This window comes from Heterocephalus glaber, unplaced genomic scaffold (genome assembly GCF_053883595.1).
Source record: "Heterocephalus glaber isolate CG9 unplaced genomic scaffold, H.glaber_assembly_v1.0 deba00000546, whole genome shotgun sequence".
NCBI classification, from domain to species: Eukaryota; Metazoa; Chordata; class Mammalia; order Rodentia; family Bathyergidae; genus Heterocephalus; species Heterocephalus glaber.
In genome coordinates this window covers 9,573,468-9,601,132 of record NW_028258147.1, presented here as the reverse complement: position 1 = coordinate 9,601,132, position 27,665 = coordinate 9,573,468, and positions in this window count along the sequence as shown.

Below are 27,665 nucleotides of genomic sequence, written 5' to 3'. Positions count from 1 at the left end.
AGTTTTATTTGTCAATCTATATTATTTTGTTCTTCCTCTCATTCTGAGAATATCTGATACAATCCACTAGAGAATTGTGCCTTTTACACAAGAATTGTGCTTCTGTTTCAAACATCTCTCTTCTTTCTTTTTAACTCAGTGCTTTTGCGATTGCCAAAATTGTCAGTAATCTTAAAATAAATTTTTCACTCTTATCCTAACATGCCCTCAGTAGATTCTCCTCCCACTAGCTTTATTAATGTTTCTCTTTACTGTACAAAGGTTTTGATCCTAATTGTAATTCTTTTCCCATACTCAGTTGGCACTAGTGGATCCTATTCTACAATTACTCAGCATCTGCTCCCGCCCCCCTGAAATCTGAACTGTGCCCTCCCTTGTTCTTGTCTTTATACAAGCGCACAAACCAAGTTAGAATATTCTACTGATTCTTACCAGCTCCGGCAGTTGTCTGCTTAAATTTACCTGAATTTTAGGAAAGCAATAGTTTCTCTGAACAGAGCATTAGGGACACACTCCCAAGGAATTATGATTTAAAACATCCAAATTGCTTCACTGGTTTAGAGTGCAGAATTGATTGTAATTCAATTGCTCTCAGGTACTTGATAATTTAATGTAGTCTTCACATTTTAAGAAAACTATGTGATGGAGACCACCCTGGGTGAGTTACACATTCATAAATTGGCTTTTCATATTAAAAGTCTGAATCTGCCTATTGGCCCACAGTGGCTTGCCTCAAGAGCCTGCAGTTGGTGTGTGGGAAAGGAACAATTCCCCCACACCACTGGTTACAGCAGAGGTCTCAATGATCTGTGATGCTGTGACATCTTGGATGGCAAGACAATACTGCAGCTAAGACCAACATGACTTGTACAGAAAACTTCTATAGAGGCAGTGCTCTGCACTTCACAGTTCCCTACACCTCCCCTTACCCTTTCTAGAAGCTGTGTGTTCAATAAATAGTGACAAGCTCTAGGAGACAGTGTTTTAGCCTTGTAAGAGCTTTGACTGTCCTGGGCCTCCCACTTATGTTTTAAGATCTTGTCTTGTCATTTTTGGTCCTGCCACTGTACCCTTGGTCAGGTGGTTGGAGGTCTGATCAGCCTCCAATACTATGTAGTATATTTTGAGATATCAGCTTCTGAATATTTTCTCCAATCTTTATGTCTAAATATGATTCTACACATTTCTGAATATTTTCTCCTATCTTTATACCTATGATTCTATAAATTTATAACCAAGTATGAAACCCTTTAATGTCTATTTACACTTTGACATACATTAAAAGTGCATATACAAAAACTATCAAATATATTTAAAAGCAAATAATCTGTCAATAAAAAAATATTACATTGAAGGCAAATTATGCTTGCTTTTTAGAAAAATAATCAATACAAACACCATATACTTAAATAGGTATGATCAGTTATTCTGGTCCCTTTCTCAGTATTTAACTGGATAACTACAACTACTGATACCATCAAGTGTCTCTCTACTATTATTCTCTCATTTTTAACTTTTAAGTATGTGCAACTTATTAAGTCTAAGCTTTTTATAGATATATTTATCACAAGGATACAAATTGAAGAAGCAAGGGAGAGTTTCCAAAGACTTTCTTCTGGAAAATAATAGGAACCAGAAATTTTTTTGTTTGGTTTGGTGCAAGTGTGAGGGCCATGTTACACAGTATATCTATTGAATCCAAGTTAGCTATAGGTACTACAGTACCTTTATAGGCTACTTAAAGATGTTTATCAACTCAGAAAAGCATAGCCCGTAATGTACTTTATGCATCAGTTAAAATATTGGAAGTGTTGAAGACTTTTTTAATGTAAACTGCATAATAGGTGTTTGTTTCCTTTCATGTTCCTTCTTTTATTCCTTCCTTCCACAAACATTTCCCAGGCCTGCAGGATGCATGGGTTTACACGTATTTCTTTATTTGGCAACTATATGTAAAAGGTTTCAAATGCTCTCTGATATATTGATAACATCTATGTATTTTCTTCTGCTATAAAATATTGAACTTAACAAATTACTAAGTATTCCACTTGAATAAGATATCTCTAGAGAAAAACTTCAAGTTTTAAGAAATTTGAGGATAAGATAGGAAATAGAAGGAATTTTGCTACATACTTGGAACAAGAAACCCAAATACATATGTGCCTAATGTCAATCTAATTCCTATAACCTTTGACATAAACACTGTTTTATAAAAATACTTGGGGACAATTACTTCGCTGCAAGCATATTTTTCATATGTCATGAACAGACATAGCTCATTAAACCATACCAAGGATTTCAAATATTTCCATTTCACATCATATTAATTTTTTGGTTTGTGAAATGAGGGTAAATGTGTAGTTGTAAAGTGTGTATTCTGGTGCTATGAACATTTCATAAATGAATGTAAGGTGCTGTGTTGCAAAAATGGCAAAAAAGTCTTATCACCTGAATTATGTATTTTACTAGCCTAATGCTTACTTGCTTAAGAAATGATTTGTCTTCTTAAAGTTCTCTTTATTTTTTATTTCTTTTTCTTACTATAAGCATGCATAAATTAGTTGCATTTTCTCAGTAACATGAAAGCAAATTTCCTATAAAGAAAAAGGGGAAATGAAAAAATAAAAGGATAAATTAACATCTTGTGCTTCTTTAGTGATTAAAAGACATCTTTTTATATGTATCTAGGTAAATATTGGTAATCCACAAAAGATTGTTTCCATAAATGTGGAGAAAAAAATCCAGGGTAAAATCTTAACAAAGTAAAAGGGAGAAATATAAAAGTATATAACAGGGCCAGGGATTAACTCAGGGGTGCCACTGCCTGCCTTGCAAGTGCAAGGTCCTGAGTTCGATCCCTGGCACCAAAAAAAAAAGAGCATATAACAAATAAGATTACAAATTGAGTAAAAAGACTGAAAAACATTACAATTTGCTAGAGCCAGAAGAAAAATCTGTAAGTCATTTTTTATTTTTTTAAAAATTTATTGACATATGTTTGAAACACACAATAGTGATGTTCATTTTGGAGAATTGGGACATGCATATAACATATCTTGATCATTTACTATCTTCTCCCTTATCTCCTCCCTCTCTCTGGTCCCCTCCTCCATCTCCAAAAAGTCTGTCTTCTTATTTTCTACCATCTCTCCTTTATTTTACTCATTTATTTATTTATATTTTAGGTTTATCGTATTAGTTACTTTTGTGTGTCTGATTTATTTCACTTAACATTATGGACTCACCCATTTCCCTTTAAATGAAATGATTTCATTCTTTATAGCTGAATAATACTCCATTGTGTATATATATCACATTATTTTTACTTATTTATCTGTTAACTAGGATGTTTCTAGAGCTTAGCTATTGTGAATGGCATTGCTATAAAAAGGGGTCCGTACGTATCACTATAGTATGAATTTTTTTTTTAGAGTAGGAAAAATTTGTTGAGAGAAAGAAAGCTTCTTTCTAAGAGATACAGAAGGGGGATCAGAAAGTGGGTTGCCCCCAAATTCTTTAATTATATCAGATATATGACCAACACAGGTTTATCGGGGTTAAGTAGAATTTCTATTTTTAATGTTTTGAGAAAAATCCATACTGATTTGGATAGTGGTTGTACTAGTTTACATTTCTTTTTCCCTAAATCCTCACCAGTATATGTATCACTTTTAGTTTTTGATAATAGCTATTCTGACTGAGGTAAGAAAGAATTTCAATGTAGGATTTGTATTTCCCTAATGCCTAAAAAAATGAATTTTTAGGTATTTATTGATCATTTATAATTCTCTTAAGAAGCATCTATTCAGTTCATCTGCCCATTTTTTTGATTGGTCATTTTTTTTGAGCAGGTTAAATTTTTTTAGCTCTTTGTATATTCAACATATTATTGCTCTATCAGAAAAGTAGCTAGCAAAATTGTTTACCCACTCTATAGGTTGTCTCTTCACTCTGTTGATTACTTCCATTATTATGCAATAGCTTTTTAATTTGATGTCATTCTGTTTGTGGATTCTTTACATTTTGTCATTTCCTGTGCTAATGAGTTCTATTCAGGAATACTTTGCCTGTGCCTGTGGCTTCAAGTGTTTCCCTCTCTTTATCTTCCAGCAATTTCAGTGCTTCTGTTTTTATATATAGGTCATTGGTCCATTTTTATTTGATTTCAGTACAAGGTGATAGATATATATCTAGTTTCATTCTTTTGGAGTGGACAAGCAGTTCCCCTAGAAGCATTTGTTGCAGAGGCTCTCTGTCCTCTATTGTTATGTTTTTAGCTCCTTTGTCAAAAAGCAGATGGCTGAAGGTGGAGGGTTGTTTCTGGGTCTTGATTTCTATTTCCTTAGTTTATATGTCTATTTTTGTGCCAGTACCATTTTTGTTACTATAGGTATATAGTATGACTTGAAATATGATATTGTGATTCCTTGCACTTTGCTCATTTTGCTCATAATTGCTTTGACTCTTCTGGGTCTCCTAGGTTCAATAATAACTTTAGGATTGCTTTATTCTACCTTTGAGAAGTATGTTGTTGGTATATTATCTTTATTAGTACATGTTTGTAGTACAAAATGTTTGCAGTCACCACGGAGAGCAGCTCTGCTCTAACACACCTTAATTCTTTTTACTTCCTCTTCCTCTCCCCTTCTTTCTTCCTCCCTCCATCTCTATATGCCTTTCCCATCTGCAAAAGATCTGTTGCTAGTATTTTAATATGGGTTGTATTAAACCTATAGATCGCTTTTGGTAATATGGGCACTTAATATTAATTTTGTAATCCAAGAACAAGAATTTTTCCCCCATTTTATGTTGCCCTTTTCAATTTCATTCTGCAAAGTTCGTTACAGAGGTCTTTTACCCTCTTGTTTAGGTTGATTTCTAGGTATTTATTTTAAGCTATTGTGAATGGAGCTGTTTCTCTGATTTGTTTCTCAGTGTGTTCATCATTGTGTTCAAGAACACTATTTTTGTGTGTTCATTTTGTATCCTATGACATTGCTGAATCTGTTTACAAATCTGTCTGCTGATGAAGTATCTTTGGTTTACTATGTAAACAATCATATCATCTGAACAAAGGGATAATTTGACTTCATTCTTTCTCATTTGTAACCCTTTTTCTTTATTCTCTTGCCTGATTGTTCTGGCTAAAGTTTAGTTTTCTATGGAATCACCAAGGTAAGGAAAGTGTATCCATATTGAAGGAAGAAATTTGCCAAATTCAGCTAGTCAAGGTAAAGATTTAAAATCCAAATGCTCTTTGGGATATGTTTTAAAGTACTTGAAAGCAATTTAATTATTTGTTCAAAGAAGTTTTTTGAAAGAAATCTGGAAGGAAATCAGCCTCAAAAAGACTAGGGGTTGGGATTTAGCTCAGTGGCACTGCGCATGCCTTGAAAGCTCAAGATCCTGAGTTCTATTCCGAGTACCAAAAATAGAAAAGAAAGACTGGGGGTTGAGGAAATGCCTTCACAAACTACCTGCTCTTTTAGAAACTTTAAACGAGAAATAAAATGGCAAGTGGATTCCTGGTTGAAGAGGTAATTTTCCCTACTGCATCCAAAAGTAGGGAGGAGCTGTGAAATAGGAATTATGTCATATTCTTAGAGGAAATTGTGTTAGCTTCCTGTATGTCCTATAATAAATATCACAAAATTCATGGTTTAAAGCAACCAAAATTTATTTTCTCACAGTTCTGAAGGACAGAAGTCTGAAATAAGTATCAATGAGCTGAAATCCAGGTATCAATAGAGCCACGAGCCCTCTGAATATCCTAGGAGATAATTTATTCCTTCCTGCTGCCAGTCTTTGGTGGATTCTGGTATCCCTTGAGTTGTGGCTGTACAAGCACACCAGGTAATATATGTACACTGTCTTCTTCCGCTTCTTTCTTCCTCTTTCTTTCTTCTTCCTTCTTCCTTCTCCCTTCTTCTTCTCCTTCTCTTCTTCTTTTTTTGCTTCTTCTTCCCCCTCCCCTTCTTCTTCTTCTTCCTCCTCCTCCTCCTCCTCTTCTTCTTCTTCTTCCTCCTCCTCCTCCTCCTCCTCTCTCTTCTTCTTCTTCTTCTTCTTCTTCTTCTTCTTCTTCTTCTTCTTCTTTCTTCTTCTTCTTCTTCTTCTTCCTCTTCTTCTTCTTCTTTTTTTCTTCTCCTTCTCCTCCTCCTTCTTCTTCCTTCTCTTCCTCTTCTTCCTCCCTTCTTTCTCCCCTTCCCTGCCTTATTTTTCTTCTTCTTTGTCTCCCTCTCCCTCTTCCTCTCCCTTTCCCTCTCCCCTTCCTCATCTTTTTAACTCTCTTTTGTAAGGATCCACATGATGGTGATTGCTTTAAAGCCACAGGAATAATTCAGAATAATCTTTCAAATATTTATGCAAAGATTCTTTGCTGATATGTTTCTAGTTGTCTTAGGATATAAATAGCTTTTGAAAGGAGTCAGGTGCATTGTTCAGCTCACTACAGAGATGTATATTATTCAGATTCTTCCTTGAATTCCATGTGGAACCATAAATACTAGATTTCTGTAGTTATTTCTCCCTTTTATGCTTTTCTTTTCAATAGTCATCCCTATTTGCTTTATTGTGAAGAGGAAAGAAATGAGGTATCACATTCATGTCTTTCTCTAATTAGAGAAGAGTACCTGTGATAAATAGAGTCACACCTGATAGGAAACTACCCTTTTCTTTGCTAAAAGAGTCAAGTTTGGTTCTAGAGATGAACCTGACCCAAGTGCTGCTGTCCGGTCCTCCCTTTTCTCCCTAACATCTTACCATGATATGAGGCTTTGTCCACATATTGTCAAAAAGTCTGTGATCTCACTCCAGGAAAGGGCTATGGCTTTCTAAGAAGAACTTCAAGTTTTTATGTGTAGGTAGGGGAGATAAGATGTAGGCAAAGTGGGCAAGGATCTGAGTTGATTCATTTTGAACCAAATTGTTACTTTTGATTGGTTAACACTTAAAGCTTATGGTTTAGTGATATGTGTTCATATTATTGCCAATGAGTTTTAATTTCTTCTTTTTTTCTAATTTATATTCAGTATTTGAATTAAGAAACTTTATAACTTAGTCTTAAATCTCCATGCTTAGCTAGTATATTCTGCTTTGATTTTAAATAGCTAGATTTGCCATTTTTTGGGGGGGAGCAAAATTTAAAAGAAGAATAAAATCATCTATATGATTTTATAGGTTTACACATTTCCAAACCTTATCCTGCTTTGAAAATAGTATGCAAAGTATGTCTTTATGAACATGCATATGTCTTCATGAACACATATAATTTTGATTTTTAATAAAAGAGATAAGATAATTTGATTTCTGTGCTCAAACAAATGTTTAAAAATTAACTTTTCTAAATCTTTTTAAAAACCTAAATGTTATATTTAAAAATTAATGTACTGTGTCAAAAGAAAGCCACACTTCAAAATAATATGATGTTTGAGTATTCACAAAGGAATGTGGTCTCAATTGTTATTTTTTCATAAATAAAATCAAGCAATTATAAACTAAAACCTAAACCCAAAGTTAAATCTTACAATGAAATACTCTATGGAAAATTTAGAGTTTACATATATACTCTTATATTGCTCCCAAAAATGAGGTAAAAAATTCTAATTGTTTCCTATAATCTGTCAGAAAACAGTAAAGTCTAATGATGATCTAAGACTTCAGATCTGTGGCTGTTAAAATAAATATTCTAGTTCATGCAATTGAAGATCTATGTCTAATTGTTTTAGTCTTTGTTGTCTTTAAAACAATAAAGGTCACTAGGAGCACTGCCCTAATGGAAAAAAATCAAATGGTGCTAACAAAGCAAAACCAAAAGCACTTGGAAAGTTCAGAAACTGCAAGTGAAATGCACAAAGATTTGCATTTGCTGTGTAACTTGGCTGATGTGGCAAATCACATTTAATGCTGACAACTGTTAAAAATAATGATAAATGGAGACCAAAAATAAGCAGGTAAATGAAGCAAGCAAATCAGAGTTGCTGAACTCCTAATAGATGACAAAAAGCTCTGACGTGGGTTGAAATCCTTTGGACACCATCTTACCAGAAATGGAGTGGGCAAGTGAAAATAGAGGAAACTAATTTACAAGTCTCTTGAGTTTAAGTCCCTAGTATGTATATATATTTCACATTAATATTGTATATATCTACTTCTGCTGAAAGTCCTGGATGAAGTGCAATTGAAATAGGAACTGCACATATTTTTAGATGAATAATATTTGAATTTCTAAAGTGCCAGGCAAAAATCAAGTTTGAAAGAGACAATTGTTTAGTCACGTTTTTAAAGACAAACTTTATAGCAAAGATTCCAAAATAATTGGCAACTATTAACATTGTTTTCCACTCTATCCTAAAATGGCTTCATGTTGACAAAATACTGGTGTTAGAAATCTTATAGGCTTTAAGATCAGGAGTATTCCAAACTTATAGTACTGAATTGACTTGCATAGCTGGTCTGAATGTTGTCTTACTGGCAAGAAGAGAAATTTAGGACACAAATGATCCATTCAGTTATTATTATAACTGAAATAATCTATAAGATTTTTCAGTGGGTTCTGAGTAGTCTGTGTTGCCAGAATTTATCAAATGACAGTTATACATATGCCAAATACCTATTTTGTTCAGGTCTATTAAAGGAGTATTATATGAAGATGACTGCATATTTCTACTTTCTACATCAAATGTCTGTGAACTGTCAATGAAAACATTTGGTAAGCATCAAGTTAGACTGTCCATGTGAATGAACATATTCTAGGAATAATTCTAAGTATTCCCTCAGCCCAAAGCAGCCTTGTCCATTTACTTTAGGTTGCAAAAGAAATGTTTTTAAATACACTTGTCATATGAGAGTCAGGAACAAAATGAATAACCTAATAAAGATTGTGAGATGAGTCAACTTTAACCAACAGATACTGAGGGAAAGCCCAGGATTTGGACTGTTGCTAATAGGTTTAGATACAATTTATTTCTGTATTTTGTCTTATGACCAATAGCTTTGCCAAACATGCAAATTCTAATATGTTCTGTAACTGTTATTTTGTCTTCCATCAAAAAATTCATTCAAATGTGATTACTATATTTTTGATGTTTTGTTACATTTTTAATTAATCATACCTCCTTTTTTGTTTGTTCATTTAACATATTTGTATGTGTCACCAGTAACATCTGAGTTAGATATGATGGTAGTGAGTGTTTTTGCCCCTGATTGAGAAAGATTTCAACAGTGAACAGATTTTTGCTCTAGAATTGGTAGACAATTTAACAATTAAGAATATCCTTGTCTTACCACTTTTCAATAAGATCATCATTTAATATTTAGACATTCTTCCAAAAGTTTATTTTTCATCTTTATATCCATAGTCTTTCCTTTTCTGAGAAAATCTTTTAGTCTGCTTTTGTATGCTGAAGTCAAAACTTTATAAAAATTAATCTCAAATGATACTTCCTTCATGACACTATTATACCTATCCCGCTGAAATAAATGTGTACATTTTGTATTTGTATATAATGAAATATCTTATATACCAGATATAGGAATGAATATAGTACCCTTTTATTAGTATTGGTTGGTTACATGTATCCTTCTACCACTAACCATAAACACAGTACGTTAAACACACACACACACACACACACACAAAAGAATATCCTTGTCTTCCTACATTAATAAACATTTTCATCATAAATGCATGATGACATTCGTTAAATATTTGTCTGTATTTTTAGATGTATGTAATTATTTTTCTCTTATCTGTTAACATGATGACTGGCATTTATAGAATTTTAAAAATATTTCCTTATGTTTCTGAAATATACCTGGTTCAGTCAAGGTTCTTGATCTTGTTCTCTATAAATTCCTAAATTTGTTTATTTCATATTTTGTGAAGGAGTTTACACACCAGTTAATGTGTTCTGGTTTTTCAGTGTTTTATGTATCACCAATGCCTATTTTTAAGGTTTTGTGTATGTTATCTCACATACTGACTAGAGGAATGTTTCTTTTCTTTTTCCTACTTTGGAGATGTCTGTGTGAAACCCATCTCTGAGATAAATTGAATTTGCTTTATGGTCACCTACTTGCTCAATTTCCATATGTACTGTTTGCATATTGAAGAGTATGAGGTCTCTAAATGTTACATGTAAAGTTCTTAAAGGCATATTAAATTAAGCTTATTGGTTATCTAGTCAAATATTCAATTTCTTCACTAATTCCTGGTGTTGTTTTTAAGATGATTCTTGGCAGGATTATGACAACTAATTAGGTAATTTATCTTCGTAGTTTCCTCAATAGTAACTTTTTATATTTGATTAGATTAGATGCATTCAAGTCTAGAATTTTTTATATCTAGTGAGGGGAACATTTTATCATTATGTATTTTATTTCTTACTCACATAAAATCCATTGCACATTATGCCACTCACTAGAGTGTATTGTGACTGAGAGATCTAGATTGCTACAATATGACACTGATAACTTCTCATTGTATGGCTTCATTGCCGTTCCCAAAAGGGGCAGTAGAGAAGAAAGACAGGAGATACAATGCAAATAGCCTGGAAAGCCCTTTTGACACTTCTCATATTTCATTGGTCAGGGTACAACAAACGGATATTGAGGGTCAAATGGAGAGCTCTGTCCCACGTCATTCTCCCTGTAAGTTCTCTCTGAGCTTCCTTATTTAGGAAGGCATTAAAATGAAAAGATAACAAGTTGTATATTGACTACTAAAGTTTTAACCTGGAAATAATGTGCATCATTTCCACTCATACTTTATTAGCCACAGAAAATCACGTGTCCATGGATAACTTCAATAGAGTAGGGAAACAGAATCTTGATGTGTCCCTGGAAGAAGAAAATTCAAAATATTTAGTGAACATAAATAAGTATTAATTAATGCACTCATTATGAAATAGTGATTATAGGGCCTGAAAAAATGGCATAGATTGACATAAGTGAATTTTAATGTATTTGAATATATAAGCAACAGAATTCCCTGAGTGATTAGATAATGAAATAAGTGACTCTTCACACATTACCAACTGAGTGAGTGTCAAATACAGTAATGAGGATGAGTGGTGTTAGGTTTGGGTACTAATCATCCCTGAAGGCCTTGTGTCACAGGATGACTCACCAGCCTGCTGAGCTATTGGGAGGTGGTGGAAACTTTAGTAGTGAAAGCAAGTTAGGTAATAGGGGGCTTGCCCTTGAAGGGAATATTAGGATCCTGTCCCCTTCCTCTCTTTCTTTCCCTCATCTCTCCCTTTCTCTCTCCTTTCCTCCCTCCTCCCCTACTGTCCCTCCAACTCTCTCTCCTCCCTCTCTTTCTGTTTCCAGGCTGCCATAAGATGAGCAGTTTTGCTCCACTACAAGTTCCCTGTCATGATGTTCTACCTCAGCACAAGCCAAAACCACTGGGGCCACAGAGCCACAGTGACACCTCTGAACTCTGAGCCAATATAAGCATTTCCTCCTTTTGATTGCTTTCTTGGGTAGCAAAAAGTAACAAAAAACGGACTAATACAAGTGATGGACAAGTTTATTCTCAGCAAAGCAAGAAAAAGAATCAACTTTAAATATAGAAAACAAAGTTAGTTATGTGTGATATAACAACGTATCTACTTTTTTCTTTACTCTTATTGATGCAAAAGGAATACAAGATTCATTTTGTAATTATAGAAAATAAAGGCAAAATAATGGCTTATGTAGCAATATAAACATTTTTAGTTCATCGTGTCTGTTTTTAGTTGTTTGGCTATACAAGGCTCTCTAAAGAGGAAACATCCAAATTTCTCAAATAGATATAAGGGGAAGGAGAGGTGGAAAATGGGAAGACTTCTCCCACTATGCCCAGGGCCACACCAGTGTCTCCTGGTTGCTCTCCGAGTTCAAAGTCCACTACTTCTATAGCTCTTTTAAGAGGCTCTTATCAGTTTAAATTTCTTATCTGTCAGGTACAATGTTGATGTCCTTCATCTGGCAGTGTCAAGCATATCATTTTATTCCTATACACAATGAAAAGATGTCAGTAGGAAAGGCATGCTTTGGGGGAAGACTTCAAATCAACTAAAATCTAGACTCACCTTTTTAAAAGATTCAAGTTAAATTTGACATGAAGTGTGGCATCCAGAACCATTCAAATTGCAATTAACCTTAAGGATGTTCAAATAATTATGCCTTTCACTGTGATTATTCAGAGACCATATCATATATTATAATTTTCAGAATGTTAGCAATTCAGTATTTAGGTCTTTTTATTTCTATGTACAGAAGTGTATATAATTTGACATTTGTCATAAAAATGTTTTTTCCCTCTGCCGCCTGCCTCGCAAGCGCAAGGACCTGAGTTCGATCCCTGGTACCCACCCACCCCCCAAAAAAAGTTTTATCCCTCACATAAAAAAATCATACTTGACTCCACAAAATAAAACCCAAACTTGTAGTAAAGTCAAAATTATCATTGTTTTCCTAATTTTACTTAGTTTCTCCAAAGCCAACACACACGGGCACATTATATACCTGAATATCCTCTGCTTTAATTTCAACTACACTAAGTTATCTCTACCCATTGTAGTATTGTAACATACCATTCATTACATAAATATTTCCTCTAATAACTCCTATATTAAGGAAATAAGGCTTACACTGGACAAATATCCAGTTCACATCTTTAGTTTATTTCACCCAAACAGGCCACGTATTTCCATCTAAAGCATTTTCTGTATTTAGACTTTGGATGTTTGACTCTATCTGACTAAACACACCATCAGGAACAGACAGGGATGATTAAGGATAAATAACCCTAACTTTCTGACTACAATGGAGACTGGAGTTCCAAAAAACTTATACAAGGAAAGGAACTTCATATTTCTCATCTTTGCATCTTATTTCCTAGTATGTATATATTTTTGACAAAAAAATTGAAGGGTGAAAGAAGATTGGTATAAACTTGTATTATACTAATAGGTTTATATTATACAAAGCACAGTGGGTAATATCCATAACCACTGAAAGTATACTGATGAAGTAAAAAATTGTATTAATTGTATTTTTCTATTTTTTTCTTGATGCCCTTTTCCCTCATTTTCTTGTCCAGCATTTTCTTCATAGTTTTCTTTTAACTTCACTCTTCACATTAAAGCCTTCTTGCAGCTGCAAGGAAATATTGGCTCCTAAGGTAACTTCTGTGAATTAGAAAATTTTTCTACTGCAACTAGGTAATCCAACCCAACTTGAAACACTCTCTGGGATACATGGCTCAATAACCAGAATGTGTACTGGATTTTAGCCTCTCTGACCCTCTTCCATTGGGCAATGAACATTCTACACAACCATTTTGTTTAGGAAAAGTAACAGGGTTGGAATATTTTTATATTGAATAAATAAAAATCTGTATTAATTAAGCAATGACCTCCCATTACCACTCCCTTCTCCACACCCTGTAACCAAATGGCATCCTATTCTCTGCTTCTATAAACAATTGTGTCTTTATAAACTGGAAACAACTAATTGGAAAAGAAAAGTATAAACATTCCATTTGCAATACCATGGAAAACAAAATTATTACAATGAAAGCTAAAGAAAAATATACATAAGAAGAAATATAGGGTCTGGTGAATCATTTTATTAGTTTGATCCTGAATCAGAGATGCTCTGGCCTTCCTCAACCACTGAATGGTGAATGAGCTTACAGTATAAACTCAGGCTGATATTTCTGGATTTGGATCTCTCATATAGTATTCTACTGCCAGATGTAAGTTTGGAAGCCAATTGTTTAAAATTCTGAGCTTTGATTTCCTCATCCATGCAATAACAATAATTACAATGCCAGTCTCATAAGGTTGTTGTGAGGATTAAATGAATAAACTTATGTCAGGTCTTTAGAATTATGCTCAGGTATCTACTATTATTATTTATTAGCATCACCAACAATACTACTATTGCTACTAGTACTTCTATTACTACCATTACCACTACTACTGATAATACTACTTCTGTGATCATTACCTTATATTTGGAAACACTCACAGTAGCATTTGCTAAAGTCAATGCATATGCTAACATACTTCAGCAGTTTGACACCAATTTGTATTTATGGGATAATTTCCTACTGACTCTTTAAGTGAAAATAAGGTTACATTTTGAAAGGAAATTACCATTCAAACTCAATTACCCTAGCAAAAAATATGTATCAGCTTTTACTGCCTTAATGTGACACATCAGAGGTTTTATTGAGTACACTTATAACTCATTCTAGACTGTCATCTCCATTTCCAGCATAGTTTAAAACTCAATTCCATTTTAAAAAGGACAAATTTTGGATAGTTTAAAATGCAAATGACTTGAACATGTGCAAATACATATATTAAAAGGAGAAAGATAAAATATCTTTAAGTCCATTTTGTTTATTAATAATTTAAGACATTTTCCTTCATAGATATAATTATAATAGAAATTCTTGCTCACTTTGAAAATCTAGTGAAAATACTTTATATAAAAATTAGAGGTTTGATTCTCAGTTCATTTCATTAACATAATTGGCTTTAACAACTTTCATCAGTGAAAAAGACATTTCATAATGATATTATGTTCAAATCAAATAGAATATTGTCAACTGTGCTTATTGGATCATTATGCTAACATTTTAACCACAGTCCAAACTTCCCTGAAAAATTTTATTGAAATTAATCTCACTAAATTTCTTTTTTTTCTAATGTCAATTACTTCTTTGAAACTAATCAGAAGATACTGTCTTTCAATATATTTAACAAGTAGACTGAAGATTCGTGGAACATTCATAAGGAAGATTTATAAATATGTTTGAAAATTCTGCTTCTACTTTTGAATATATAAGAATTTTTATAGGTGGCACATATTTCTTTTTAGCAGCTAAAATCACATATTGGAGACATTACTAAGAAATCATATCAAAAATCCTCACTCAATGACTCAATTTTCTTTGAACATTCAGTAACTTCCCTACTTTCACAAAGTTATTATACTTTTAAGGAACAGATATTTTCTTCAATATTTGCATGAAACCATATGAAAAAATTTCCACATTTAGCTTTGTATCTAAAATAAAAAGTATGTAAATCATATTTGATCGACTCTTAAATATTCCATTGCAAACACAATACATGTAATTTTGAAGGTCATAATGCTTCTCATTATAACCCATTTTCAATACTATCATTTATATAATGATTCTATTTTTAAAATTAAGTATAGTGAAATAGTAAATAATTTTGTGACTGATGGCCTTATTTTTCTTGCTATAATAGCTTGCCTGAAAATAATGGAATAATGTAGTTCATGTTTTAGGCTATTTCCTGAATCCTATTATTAATTTTTTTAAGTACAACCAAGTCAATCAATCCACTGCAGTTATATTTATACACTTTTTTTTTTTTTTTTTTTTTTTTTTACGGAACCGGGGATCAAACTCAGGACCTTGTACTTGCAAGGCAGGTGGGGCTCCACTGAGCTAAATCTCCGTCCCTCATATACTTTTTTTGAAGTTATTTTTAATTTCAAAAATCATTGCTTTGAAAATAGTTCATATAACGATAACTTAGGTGTTTCATCTATGAAATTTCCAAAGAATTGTTAGAGAAGTGTGTGTTCAACCAACTGTGTAGCAAACTCTCACACTAAATTTCATCTATTAGTTTTTTTTTTCAAATAAACCTCCAGCACTACATATTTCCTATATATCTTTTGCTAATAACAATATTTGCTGATGAGAATTAACTTTATTTTATGGTTATATTATTCTTTTTCATGTATTATTTTAGCATGTTTAATTGTTGAAGAATTTATAAACATTTTCCAATGACATCTGACTCCTATCTTTTAATAATAATATTTTAGAGCTTTATAAATAATTATCAACTTTAGTAAAGTCCAGTGGCATTTTACAAAGTGAATGGACTGGAAGTTAATCCTTAAAATAAAATGACAGAAAATATTATTGACATTTTTCTTCCTGGTTTGAATGGTTAGCTTTAAAAAGTATCTTGCTATTTACAATGACTTTATCTATTAGTTAATATCTAAAGGTAAATAGTTCTTTCAGGTGTTGCTTGTTTTAAGAATTGTGATTGGCAATCTCTGTTACAAATACTATCAACAAATATGAAAGCAGATTTGGGGCTCTCGTCTGTAATCCCAACACTCTAAGCAAAGGGATCACAAGCTGGATACCAGGCTGGGCAAATTAGCAATTTTAGCGAAACCCTGTCTCAAAATAAAAAAAATTTAAAAGACGGAAATGGGATTTACTTCAGTGGTTCTGCCGCTTGCCCAGAAAGCACAAGGACCTGAGTTCAATCCCCAGTACCAAAAAAAAAAAGAGAGAGAGAAAAAAAAACATTTTTAAAGGGCTGGAGTTGCACTTTAGTGTTAAGGTTATGGGTTCATTCTCCAGTATCAAAAAGAAAAAAAAGAGAAAGAAATGGTAATGTTTAAGAGAAACTTCTTATCATATCTGATTATTTAAGGAGTGTTTTAAATTTGTACTGTGGCTAATGATATTTATAAATTAGGAGCAGAAAATTCAGATGCACCATTTTCTCTTTTGCTTGTATTTATATTAAACTTCAATTCATAGTTTTTTGCTGGAATCTTGTAGATTACTATTCTATTTTGTAATGGTGACTTTAATTTTAAAACTGTATCTTACATACTTTACTGAGCACCAGGAACTAAGTCTGTCAACTCCTTTACACAGGGCCATTATACTCTTCTTTCAAATAATCTTAAGTGACATGTAGTGATCCAAGGATCTGAGTAAGGAAGCTAGTTAAAGTCTACATAATAAATATCTATGCACTCTTATTTCTCATTACTGAATAAAATAAATATCAGTGCAGTTTTAAAATTTTCTTTGTTACTTCTTTGTGTACTACAAGGGATTTTCTCAATATACCTTCACAGAGAATAGCCTAGCTAGACTATGATTTTTCTCAAAAATTTAAAGATATCTTTTCCCAGAGGAAGAATAATTGAAGAGGTTCACAAACTAACTATACTAGTATTACCTGCAAAATTATTAAATCATTAAATATCCAGAACCTGAGGCCCACACCAAAATTACTGAATTGAAATTTGCATTTTAACAAGATCCTGAGGTGATTCATATGCATATCAGAAATGACAAACAGGATTACATAAAATCTAACATTTTCTTTGTGATATCAGGTTCAAAATTTTGCATTTATAATATCTTCATACAAACTTTAAAACTTGGAGTGTCAGTGTCATGATTCTTTTTTTTTATTGTCATAAGTTTGTTAGAGACCGTGTGTGGGAGACAAAATTAGTATCTTTAGTATCTAGCATATGTTAATACATGAACTCACTAAGAAGACCATAACTTTCCATTATTATGATTTGAATATGGGGCAGCATACAACAACAAAAGATTTTCATAAAAAGCTATAAATATTAAGAAAATTGCAGAGTAAGAAACCCCAGATGCCTCTTTCTTCTGAAAATGTACTCAAACCCAGTCAAATGCTATCAAAAATAAAATTTCCAGAACTTTGGAAACTAACCAAAAGCTTGCAACAATACAATGTACATATATTCAAGAAAACTAATGAATCTCAGTAATAAGATCCATGATATTTTAATGTACTCTGGCTTTGTCTCTCATTTCCAGCACAGTGGCAGTCTTGAAAATGCAGCCTATATTCCCAGTTCTGGTACTAAGATGGAGAAAAATAGCTCTTATTTGTGAACAATTAAAATGATTTTGACCTTTCTGGTGGGTTCTTGGAAGACCCACTCAGAAGGCTTGTTTTGTCTTGTTCAGCTCATAATTCACCCAACAGTAAAGTCACTTATCTGGCAGCATTTGTTGTAGACACATACAGGCAAGTGCTCTAGTTGCCTGAGGCAATGGATAACCGTTGGAACAAGCAATAGAGAATCAAAACCCTTGCAGAAAAGATTGGGAGATAAGATGCCTTGGGAATAAGGACTCTGAAAACTTCCACCGGTCCTTGGGAATTTAGAATGAAAATCCATGAAACTATTCATATAATCAAGGAAATCGCACTAAGCACTCACTGTGGTTCATCTTGAGGTTCTGCAGGAAATGAAGCAGGAAATTAAGATTACAGTAGAGTCATAAACTTTAAATTACCTATTTTAAATTTGTTCAAAGTACTAAAAGATATTTAAACAGTTAAATAAAACCATAATAATGGTGTCTCATAAATAAAAGAATATTAATAAAGAGAAATTATGAAAAGAAACTAAATTTCAATTCTAAAGTTGAAATAACAGAAAAGAAATATTCAATAAAGGCTTTCAACCACAAATTAGACAATAGGCAGAAAACAGAGTCCATGAACTTAACAACGTAAACACAATGAAGAAAATTGAACAAAATATGAGACCCTTTGAACACCTTAAACCTTACTAACATGCACATAAGAGAAATTCTAAAAGGATATAATAATACTTGAAATAATGAAATAATAAATGAAATATAATAATTGAAAATACTGGCCAAATATTTCTAAATGTTATAATCATTATTCATGTACATAATCAATATTCTCAATAAATTTCATGTAGAAAATGACTCAGAGAAACACACACATTATAATAAAATTAATGAAAACTAAAGGCAATCTTGAAATCCTCAAGGGAGAAGTTCATTAGGTACAGGGATCCTCAAGGAGATTGACAGGTATTTTCTCATTATAAACAATGTAGACCCCAAGGAATGGACTGGGTATAATCAAGATGCTAAAAAGAAAAAAAAAAAAAAACGGTCATCTGAGAATTCTATATCTAGCAATGCTTTTCTTCAAAAATGCAAGAGAAATTAAGATAGACCCAGATCCTTCAACATGAATTAATGATAAAAAAGTTCAACCAAAAATAGAAAGAAACTTCCTCTATATGATGACTGAGATCTATAAAAATTCCACAGCTAACACCATATCTAATGATGAAAGATTTAAAGGGTTCCTTAAAAAATGAGGACTAACAAGTCTATGACTCTTCTAGTCTGTATCTTACTGGAAGTTCTAACCAGCAAAATTTTGCACACACACTCCTGACACACACACACACACACACACACACACACACACACAAACACAGTTAAAGGCATCCATTATAGGGAAAGGAAAACATATTGCTTTTCTACAGAGAATTTGATCATATATAAAAAATTTACAAAAAGAAATACAGTTAATGAGCAAGTTTACTAAAATTACACAATGCAGGTCAATATAGAAAGTCAGTTATATTTACATACAATAGAAAAAATGAAATTCTATTTATAACAGAACCCAAAAGATGGTGGAATGAATTTAACCATGCAAGTGAAAGGCTTATACAATGAAATTATAAAGCAACACTTAAACAATTGGAAAATGTAAATAGACATCCTATTTTCAAGCATTAGGTTTAATCTTAATTTAAATCTTTTTTTTTTTTCGGTACCGGAGATCGAACTTGGGACCCTGCGCCTACAAGGCAGGCAGCAGAACCACTGAGCCAAAGCCCCGGCCCAGGTTTAATCTTGATAAGAAAGCGGTACTCACCAATTTGATCTACAGATTTAAGGCAAGTCCTGTCACAAATCCTTTTTTTAGGAACGAGGCTGATTCTAAAATTCACATAGAAATACAAGGAAAGCAAAATAACCTACATGATCTTGAAGTACAACAGAGTTGGAGAACTCATATTTCCCTACTTCAAACTTAGCACCAGACCATATCTAGTAATAAAAATATTTAATTATTGAGATAAGCACAGAGGTATAGAAACATGGAATTGAACTGCGATATCAGAAATTGACTCAGGTCTATGTTCATTTGATTTTACTCAAAAGTGCCAAACCATTCAATAAAAAGATAATTTATTTTTAAAGTGTGGCTGTAACTTGGTATCTTGTTTTAAAAATTATAAATTTTGAGACCCTGTGCTGTACCATACACAAAAATTAACTCATAATGTAGTAAAGACTCAAATATAAGCTTCAAAAATGAAAAAAACAAAGGAGACATAAATAAATCTTCATAAATTTAGATTAAACATCAATTTTTAAATTTTTATACAGTTTTGTTAAACAGATTAGTGAAAATGGTATTTCCATACAATACAATATTTTTCATACATAAAAAGGAATGAAGTATTGATATATATCATATAATTAACTCTGAAAAACCTTGGCTAAGTAAAATAGACACAAAAGTCCAATAGCCCTATCATTCCATTTATATGAAATATTTAGAATAGAAATATATATGTCTCTATATAAAATAATATTCTATAAATAATAAAAATATTGATATATATATGAGAGAGAGAGAGAAACAGAGATTATATTATTATTTCCTGGAAATGGAGTGAGGGACTGATTCAGAAGTTCAGGGCTTTTATTGTAGGAATAGTTGAAAGTATTAGATAGTAGTGATGGTTTCAAAACTTTAAATATGCTAAAAATAATGAATTGTACATTTTACACTGATTTTTTCAAATCCTATGTACTCTATTAGAATCCCAAATCCTCTGAAATGCATTTTCACAGTATCTTTGGGAGATGTACTTCTCTGGAAGTATACTGTTAGAAGGAAAGATGCTCTTATGTGTGCCAGCCCATTAAGTCTCAACATTGCAAATATAATTAATCAACTGCCTGGAGTCAGACAACCCTTTGACAGCTGCTGTAAGGATAGAGAGATGAAGATGTTATTATTCCAAGACACATAATCAGTTAACCTCTACATAAAATAAAATAATAAAATAAAAAGCAGGAATTGAGACAAAAATCAAAGAACAACATAACAAAAGGTTTATAGTAGAAAACACATTTAAAATGGCCTTCAAATTTAAGAAAAATGTTCATATGAAATGACAGAAGGACATGGAAAGGTGGACCAACAACATGAGCAAACATGGAAAAATGTGTCTAAAGGATATGACACTAAATATATACAATAGGATGAAGCAGTATGGGTACAGATTTTCATTATGGGCAATGGGTTTATGGAAGAAAAAAACTCAGATGATAAATTTAGATTTTTTATTATTCTTACTCTCAGTTTTTATAGTAAGCAAAGAACAGAGAATGCCAAGACAGTCCTTCTATTGCCCTTGTAAAACATCACTATTACTCTGAGATTTGGTAGGAAATGATATTTGGCAATTAATGATTCTGTCCAAGAAAACTAAAATCTTGTAAGGTTGAAGAAACTTATTTTTTGTTGCTATACTTTGGTATTTTGATAATTAATATTCTCTTCAGTTTTCAGGAGAAATGCATTCAATTATACTTTCAATAGAAAAAATTACAAACAGCTAGGCTTTTTTTCTTACCTCATGGACAGCTTAACACCAACAAGACCATATTCTGTTCTAGGGAAAAAGCAGACTCAGTCCCTGCCTAATATCTCTTGTTTCTCTTCTCCACTACTCAGCTGTCCAAACTTCCAGAAAATTATTTACTTTCAAAGTCAGAGTGACACCAAATGACTGAACACCTTGAAAGTAACTCTAAGGGGCTAATTTCCTTACAGAATGATACCCAAGAAGCCTGAAGAAGACCGAAATGAAATAATTTTACATGTGATAAGAATAATTTAACAATGTGAAAAGCTAAATTATACAACAACAGGGCACAGATAGGAATCTATTGCACAGTCAATCTGAGCATTGACAAGCTAATGAATTAAGGGACTAGCAGTATAAGAAAGAGAAAGTAAAAGTAGTAAATATGATACACATAGCTCCATGCATTATGATGTGAGGACAAAAAGAAAAAGCAGTTAAATTTACAAACCAGCATTTTATAGGAAATGGTGAAACTATTATATGACAGGAGCAAAGGCAAATTTCAGAAACCTAATGATTTTGATTAAGCATACCCAATTTGAATTACCAGTGAGACCTCCATTTCTCTATCTGTACACAGGCAGAGAGAAGTTCTTAAGTAGGTGTTGTAGTTGATCTTGGTTGTCATCTTGAATGGATTGAGAGCTATCTAAAATTTAGTAAACCTTACTTGTGTGTCTGTGAAGTTGTTTCCAGGTATGATTGGTATGTGGGTCAGCTAACTAAAGAAGACCCACTTGACAGTGGGTGACACTGTTCAATAGACTGGCGTCTTGGATGGAATAAAAAGTGGAAGAAAGGAGAAGTAGGCCCACGTATACACAAACTCAATTATTCTTGAGCAGGTGAATGTTTACTGCTGCCATCACCTGCAAACATCAGACTCCAGACTCTTCAGCCTCTGAATATAGACACATGCCAGCAAGTCCTGAGGGAATTTCCAGGCCTTCAGCCTCCGACTGCAGCTGCATCCCTTGTCCATCTTGTCTCAAAGTTTTCAGCTCTTTGAAATGAGTAGCTAATGGTTTCCCCACATCTCCAGCCTGCAGCACAACACTGAGGAATTATACAATCTCTTATTGTATAAGCCAAACTAATATATCTGCTCTTTTAATTATCTTTATATCCTGTTGGTCTATTCCTATAGAGAACCCTGATTAATATACTGGGATCTGTTCTTCAGAAAAATGACCTAAGATAATGGTTTCAAACTTGAGCTATATCAGTATAGAAGCAAAATTTATGCCTGTGATAATGGATGGGGTTATTTAGGGAAAGAAATCAGAAAAAAAAATTACCTTCTTGACTCTTTTCTTAAACCACCCTTATATGAAAATGTTCTATTTTTTCCCCATTAGGAATGAAAACCAGGGCCACCACAATGAGCTACATCCCCATCTCTTTTTATTTTATTTATTTATTTTAGACAGGTTCTCTGTATTAGTCAGCTTTCTTATTGCTGAAACACAACAAATAGCACCTACAACTAAAAGGAAAACTTTAATTGCTCATGCTTTCAGACAATGGTCAGTCCAAGGGAGAAACACCATGGCAGAAGGTGTACTGCAGCAAAGCTGTTCATTTCATGCCTACCAGAAAGGACAGCAGAGAAAGAGTGCCACACAGGCCAAGACCCCATTTCTTGTCCAGGCACACTTACAGGTGTGTGCACTAATTCCTGGACGAAACCTACTCTCAGTCAATAAGAAACTCCACCCCAACCACCAGAATCCCTCTCAGCTGTGAAATTGCCCAAACTGGGCTGGAATTCGTAATCCTCCTGCCTCAGATTCCTACAGTGCTGGGATTATGGGCAGGCACCACAATGCCTGGCTTCATAAACTTCTTAAGAAAAGTGAGTTCTAAAAATACTGAAATAGGGCTGGGGATTTAGCTCAGTGGTTTTGCCACCTGCTGCGCAAGCGCAAGGACCCAAGTTCAATCCCTGGTACCAAAATAAATAAATAAAGATAGAAATGCTGAAATAATCCTAGATGCTATTTTTTATACTATTTCTTATTCTCATTCCTGTGTTTTCCCTTGGATCCAAGCTAGTGGATCCACACATAATCTATAAAGTTTACTGGAAAAGGTCTCCCTTATTTATCTATCTTCTATTCTCCACAATAAATGTAATCATCTGTACTGAAAACATGTACTAATTTTACTGAGGGCTTAGTTTTCCATGCTTGAAATATGGAATGCCTCCTTGATTGCTTTCAAGAATTTAGCTCTAGATTTCCCTAGCGACTATTCCATCTTCAGCATAATATTTACTTCCACATTTTTCTCTTCAACTTACACTTAAGCAAGCTTTTGTTTCCAACTTTATTCAAAATGATTCTTGTCGATGTTATGAATGACTGCATATTGCTAAATCCAAGAGTAAGTTTTAAGTGTTCATCTTTTTCTATCTTCCTGTTGTTTGCTCTTGCAAACTTTATTTGCTTGACCTCTAGGTGGGATATTATTATTTTTTTCCTATCTCACTGACTTCCCTTTCTCAATAGCTTGCTGATATTCCTTCTCTTGTCAGCCAGCATTCAGTTAGAGTAACTTCTTTCTCTTCACTTCTCTACTACACTCCACTTCTAGTGATTCCCTCCAGACCTTTAATTTTCAATAATGTGTAAATTGATAAGTTCCATTTTTACAATTGCAGATCCAAATCTTTGCATTAATTCAAGAGTTGTATCTAATATTCTATTTAATATTTTCACTTGTCAATGAAAAATTCAAATAAATCTAAAATTATTTTTTCTCCATTGCTCTATATACAAAGACACTCTTGCTTCTGACTCAATACCTCTACACGAACAAATATCAACAAATTTATAAAGTTGCTAATGTCACAATCATTGGTAACATCACCCATTTCTCTTTTTCATATTCTTATTTCTCGCTCTGTACCCTCACCTCTTATTCTGCTTCACTTTTCTCTGGAGTACTTATGATTACCTGACATTTTACTAGGAATATTTCCTACATTCTTCCCAGACTTAAAGCATCTTGATGGAAGAGAGTTCCTTGTTTTGGTCCTTCCATCATCATTTATACCCAGAATCATATTTGTCACATAAAAGGAATTCAAGTACTTGTTAAAGAGATGAATGAACAAGAAAGGATTATTAACAGTGTGAATTGATATGAAAGATAAAAGAAAAAGAAACCACTTCCTTTGATAGCCAATTGGCTTTTGATAACTTCAAAGAGGGCAGTGATGGAATAGGGGAAGAAATTAATGTTTCCAGAGTACTTGGAGGAGGATTTTTATAGTTTTGAGGATTCTAAATAAACTATTTCAGATAAGATAAAATGTAATTTAATAAAAATGTATTTAGTAATTAATTTATTATAATTGTTACTTGTCATTCTGAAATATTGTATTTATAGCAAAAACACATTAAAAATCAAGGTAAATAAACATTATCTATATTACTTCACATCCATATCAATTGATTTTTTAGGAAACTTCATTATAAGTCTATCTTCAGCAAAAACATTTGCTAAATGGATACCAATCCAAGATATAAAGCTGAAAGTCTTAGGCTCTCAACAACAAATTATGTAAATCTCTCTATACAACAGAAATATTTGATTTATTGGTTTTCTTTAGTAAAAAAGGAATAATAACCAGTGAGAATTGAATGATTATGAAAACATCTAGGTCACCTCAGAACAGAGAAACTGTTGAATTTGGTGGCTTTAGTTCTACAGGTAGTTGAATGTGTATGAGAAAGGTACAGATTTCTGGGAGCATATCAACTGAATTAATATGAATAAGTAAATATATCCCAACTTATAACTAAGCCTTTTGCATTTTCTGGCCATTGTAATTTGACTTTATAATGAGCAAGCCTCTCTTTCTGTCATGCAAAAGTAAGCTTTTTCATAGTTTTAATTTTCATCCAATTTGTATAAACTCAATAACTTTGTTGTTGCTATATTGAGTGGTCATCCAGCTCATAAATATCTACTCTAGGAAAAAATGACAGTGACAGGAGGGAAAGAACCAATTATTTATTATAGCAATCTCTTAGTGCCATTGAGGTAAACAAATATTGACTTTGAGAAATAGCTTATCAATGTATGTTTCAAATAAACTCCAAAAGTATGTGGTGACTTAGCCCAGGTCATCCTTCTTGTGAAAAAATAATTATAATTTCTTAGGCCTTCTCCTCAAAATTATAAATGCAAGTATTTCTAAAGAAACTTGGTTAATTAAAAGGCATTACAATTCTCCTGCCAAAATAGAAGCAATCATGCACTGCTGTATGTTTGTTCATGTACATCAGGTCACATTATTAGGAGATTGTGTTGTTGCACAAACTTGTCATTTGGGGCAGGAGGTGCAAATAAAATTGTAATTCAATACAGCCTGGAAGGTTTTTAATCAAAGGCTGGTCGTTGGTAATTTTTATAATTAACAAAATATCTATAAACCTGAGGCTCACAATGTTTAACTTGAATTCAGCACAGAGCACTTTCTCCTATACATGAAGAAATATGTCACTTGCTTTTAAGTGAACAAAGATGGCTTTAGTAACTTAGTTCCTGCTTAAAGAAAACATGCTGATTATTCCTTTTAAACTTCTTTGTATTTCCATAAAGTCAATTGGTTATTTGATGTTCTTGAAAGTCAGATATCAAATACGAATCAGTTAATTTGTATTGTTCTATGGTAAAAAAAAACCCAAGTGTAGCCTTAGATTGTTATGACAAATAATTGTCACTAATCCCAGAGGATCAGGAAAAAATTTTAAATCACTTTGTACAAATTCACCTATGTGAAAGCACAAAGGTAAAATTCACCATGCAAAAACAATTATATTCCTAGCCCAGATAAAGTTTCTCTCATGCCTGTTATATTTTACAATTTTGGTTTTCACATTGTGTTGAACTATGACTTGAACTGAGAAAACTTTGTAAAATGTTACACTGAGAGAGGTTTTTATATCCTTCCTGATGGGTTCTTTACTAATAACAAATATTTTGGAGTGAGTTAAGGAAAGTCAGGTCCTAGTTCTAGTTTTCTCAATATGAGAAATACAATTCCTGACAATTTCCTGAGATCCTACATATATAGACCAATTTTTATCTTTGCTTATCATACTTCCAAATGCCAAGGAAAATGCACAGTGACAATATTCTAAAGTAATCCTTACTGGATATTTAATACATAATGCATTAGGCTTATGCAAAGACAAAATCTGTAAGTAATGCACCTATAATCAATACATACATTTTTTTTAAAAACTGAAGGCAATAGAATATGACCTTTAAAAGATAATTTTTTGATGCTGGGTTAAAGAATTTACTCATGATAAATAACACAGAAGTTTTAGACAATTTAAGGCTTAGCATAGAAGAGAGAATTTGTTGAGAAAATAGAAAAGACTAGCAAGGTGAGAGAATTTGACAAGAGCACGGCAGCAGTGTATCATAGTACGTAAATCTTCCAACCCTTTATAAAAACAAAGTAATAATATAGCAAAACCCCCAACTATGATGTAATTTTTAGTTAAGGAAGGGACACATGTTCTTCACAAACTCCAGAGTACAGATAACAAAATAAAAATCCAGCAAGAGCTGCAAGACCAAGGTGCACATAGTGTTTGCACCTATTTGGGGAGAATCCAAGCCGTAAAGACAATTACAGTACAAGATATGCAAGGAGCTCCACGTAGAGAGTGAAATTGGCACAGTCCCGATTCAGTGTTTTCAACCTGGACCAGTCCACACTCCAACAGTAGAAAGGGCTGCTCATTGAAAGGAGGCTTCTGTGAAGTGACTAAAGGTAATTGGAATAGGTGCAATAGAGAGGAAGAAAGAGAAGATACAGGTTGAAAGAGAAGAAAAAAATCTCAAATAGACAGGAAACCTCAGAAACTTATTCTAAACACAGCTTCCCTCCCCCCCCAAAAAACTTTTGAAAACTCCATTTTATGAAAAACGGGCAACAACAATTAATTTCAAGTCAAATTACAAAGTTATTATATAAGACTAACAAAAGCAGAGCACACCGGTAAACAACTGCAATCCTAGCACTGTTGAAGCTGAGGCAGGAGAAATGGGACAGCTCCAGGCCATCCTAGACTACAAAGAGAGACCTGTCAGAAGAGGGAAAAAAAAGAATGAAAGAGAAGCAAAGAAAGAAAGAAAGAGAAAGAGAATTAAGAATATTTTTCAAAAATTAGATAAAAATTAAGAAATTATATAAAATATTATAAAAAATGCAAATCAATTTTAGGAAATTAAGAAGAACAGAATTTGAAAGAATTACAAATAAAAAGAAAATTCAGAAATGAATAATA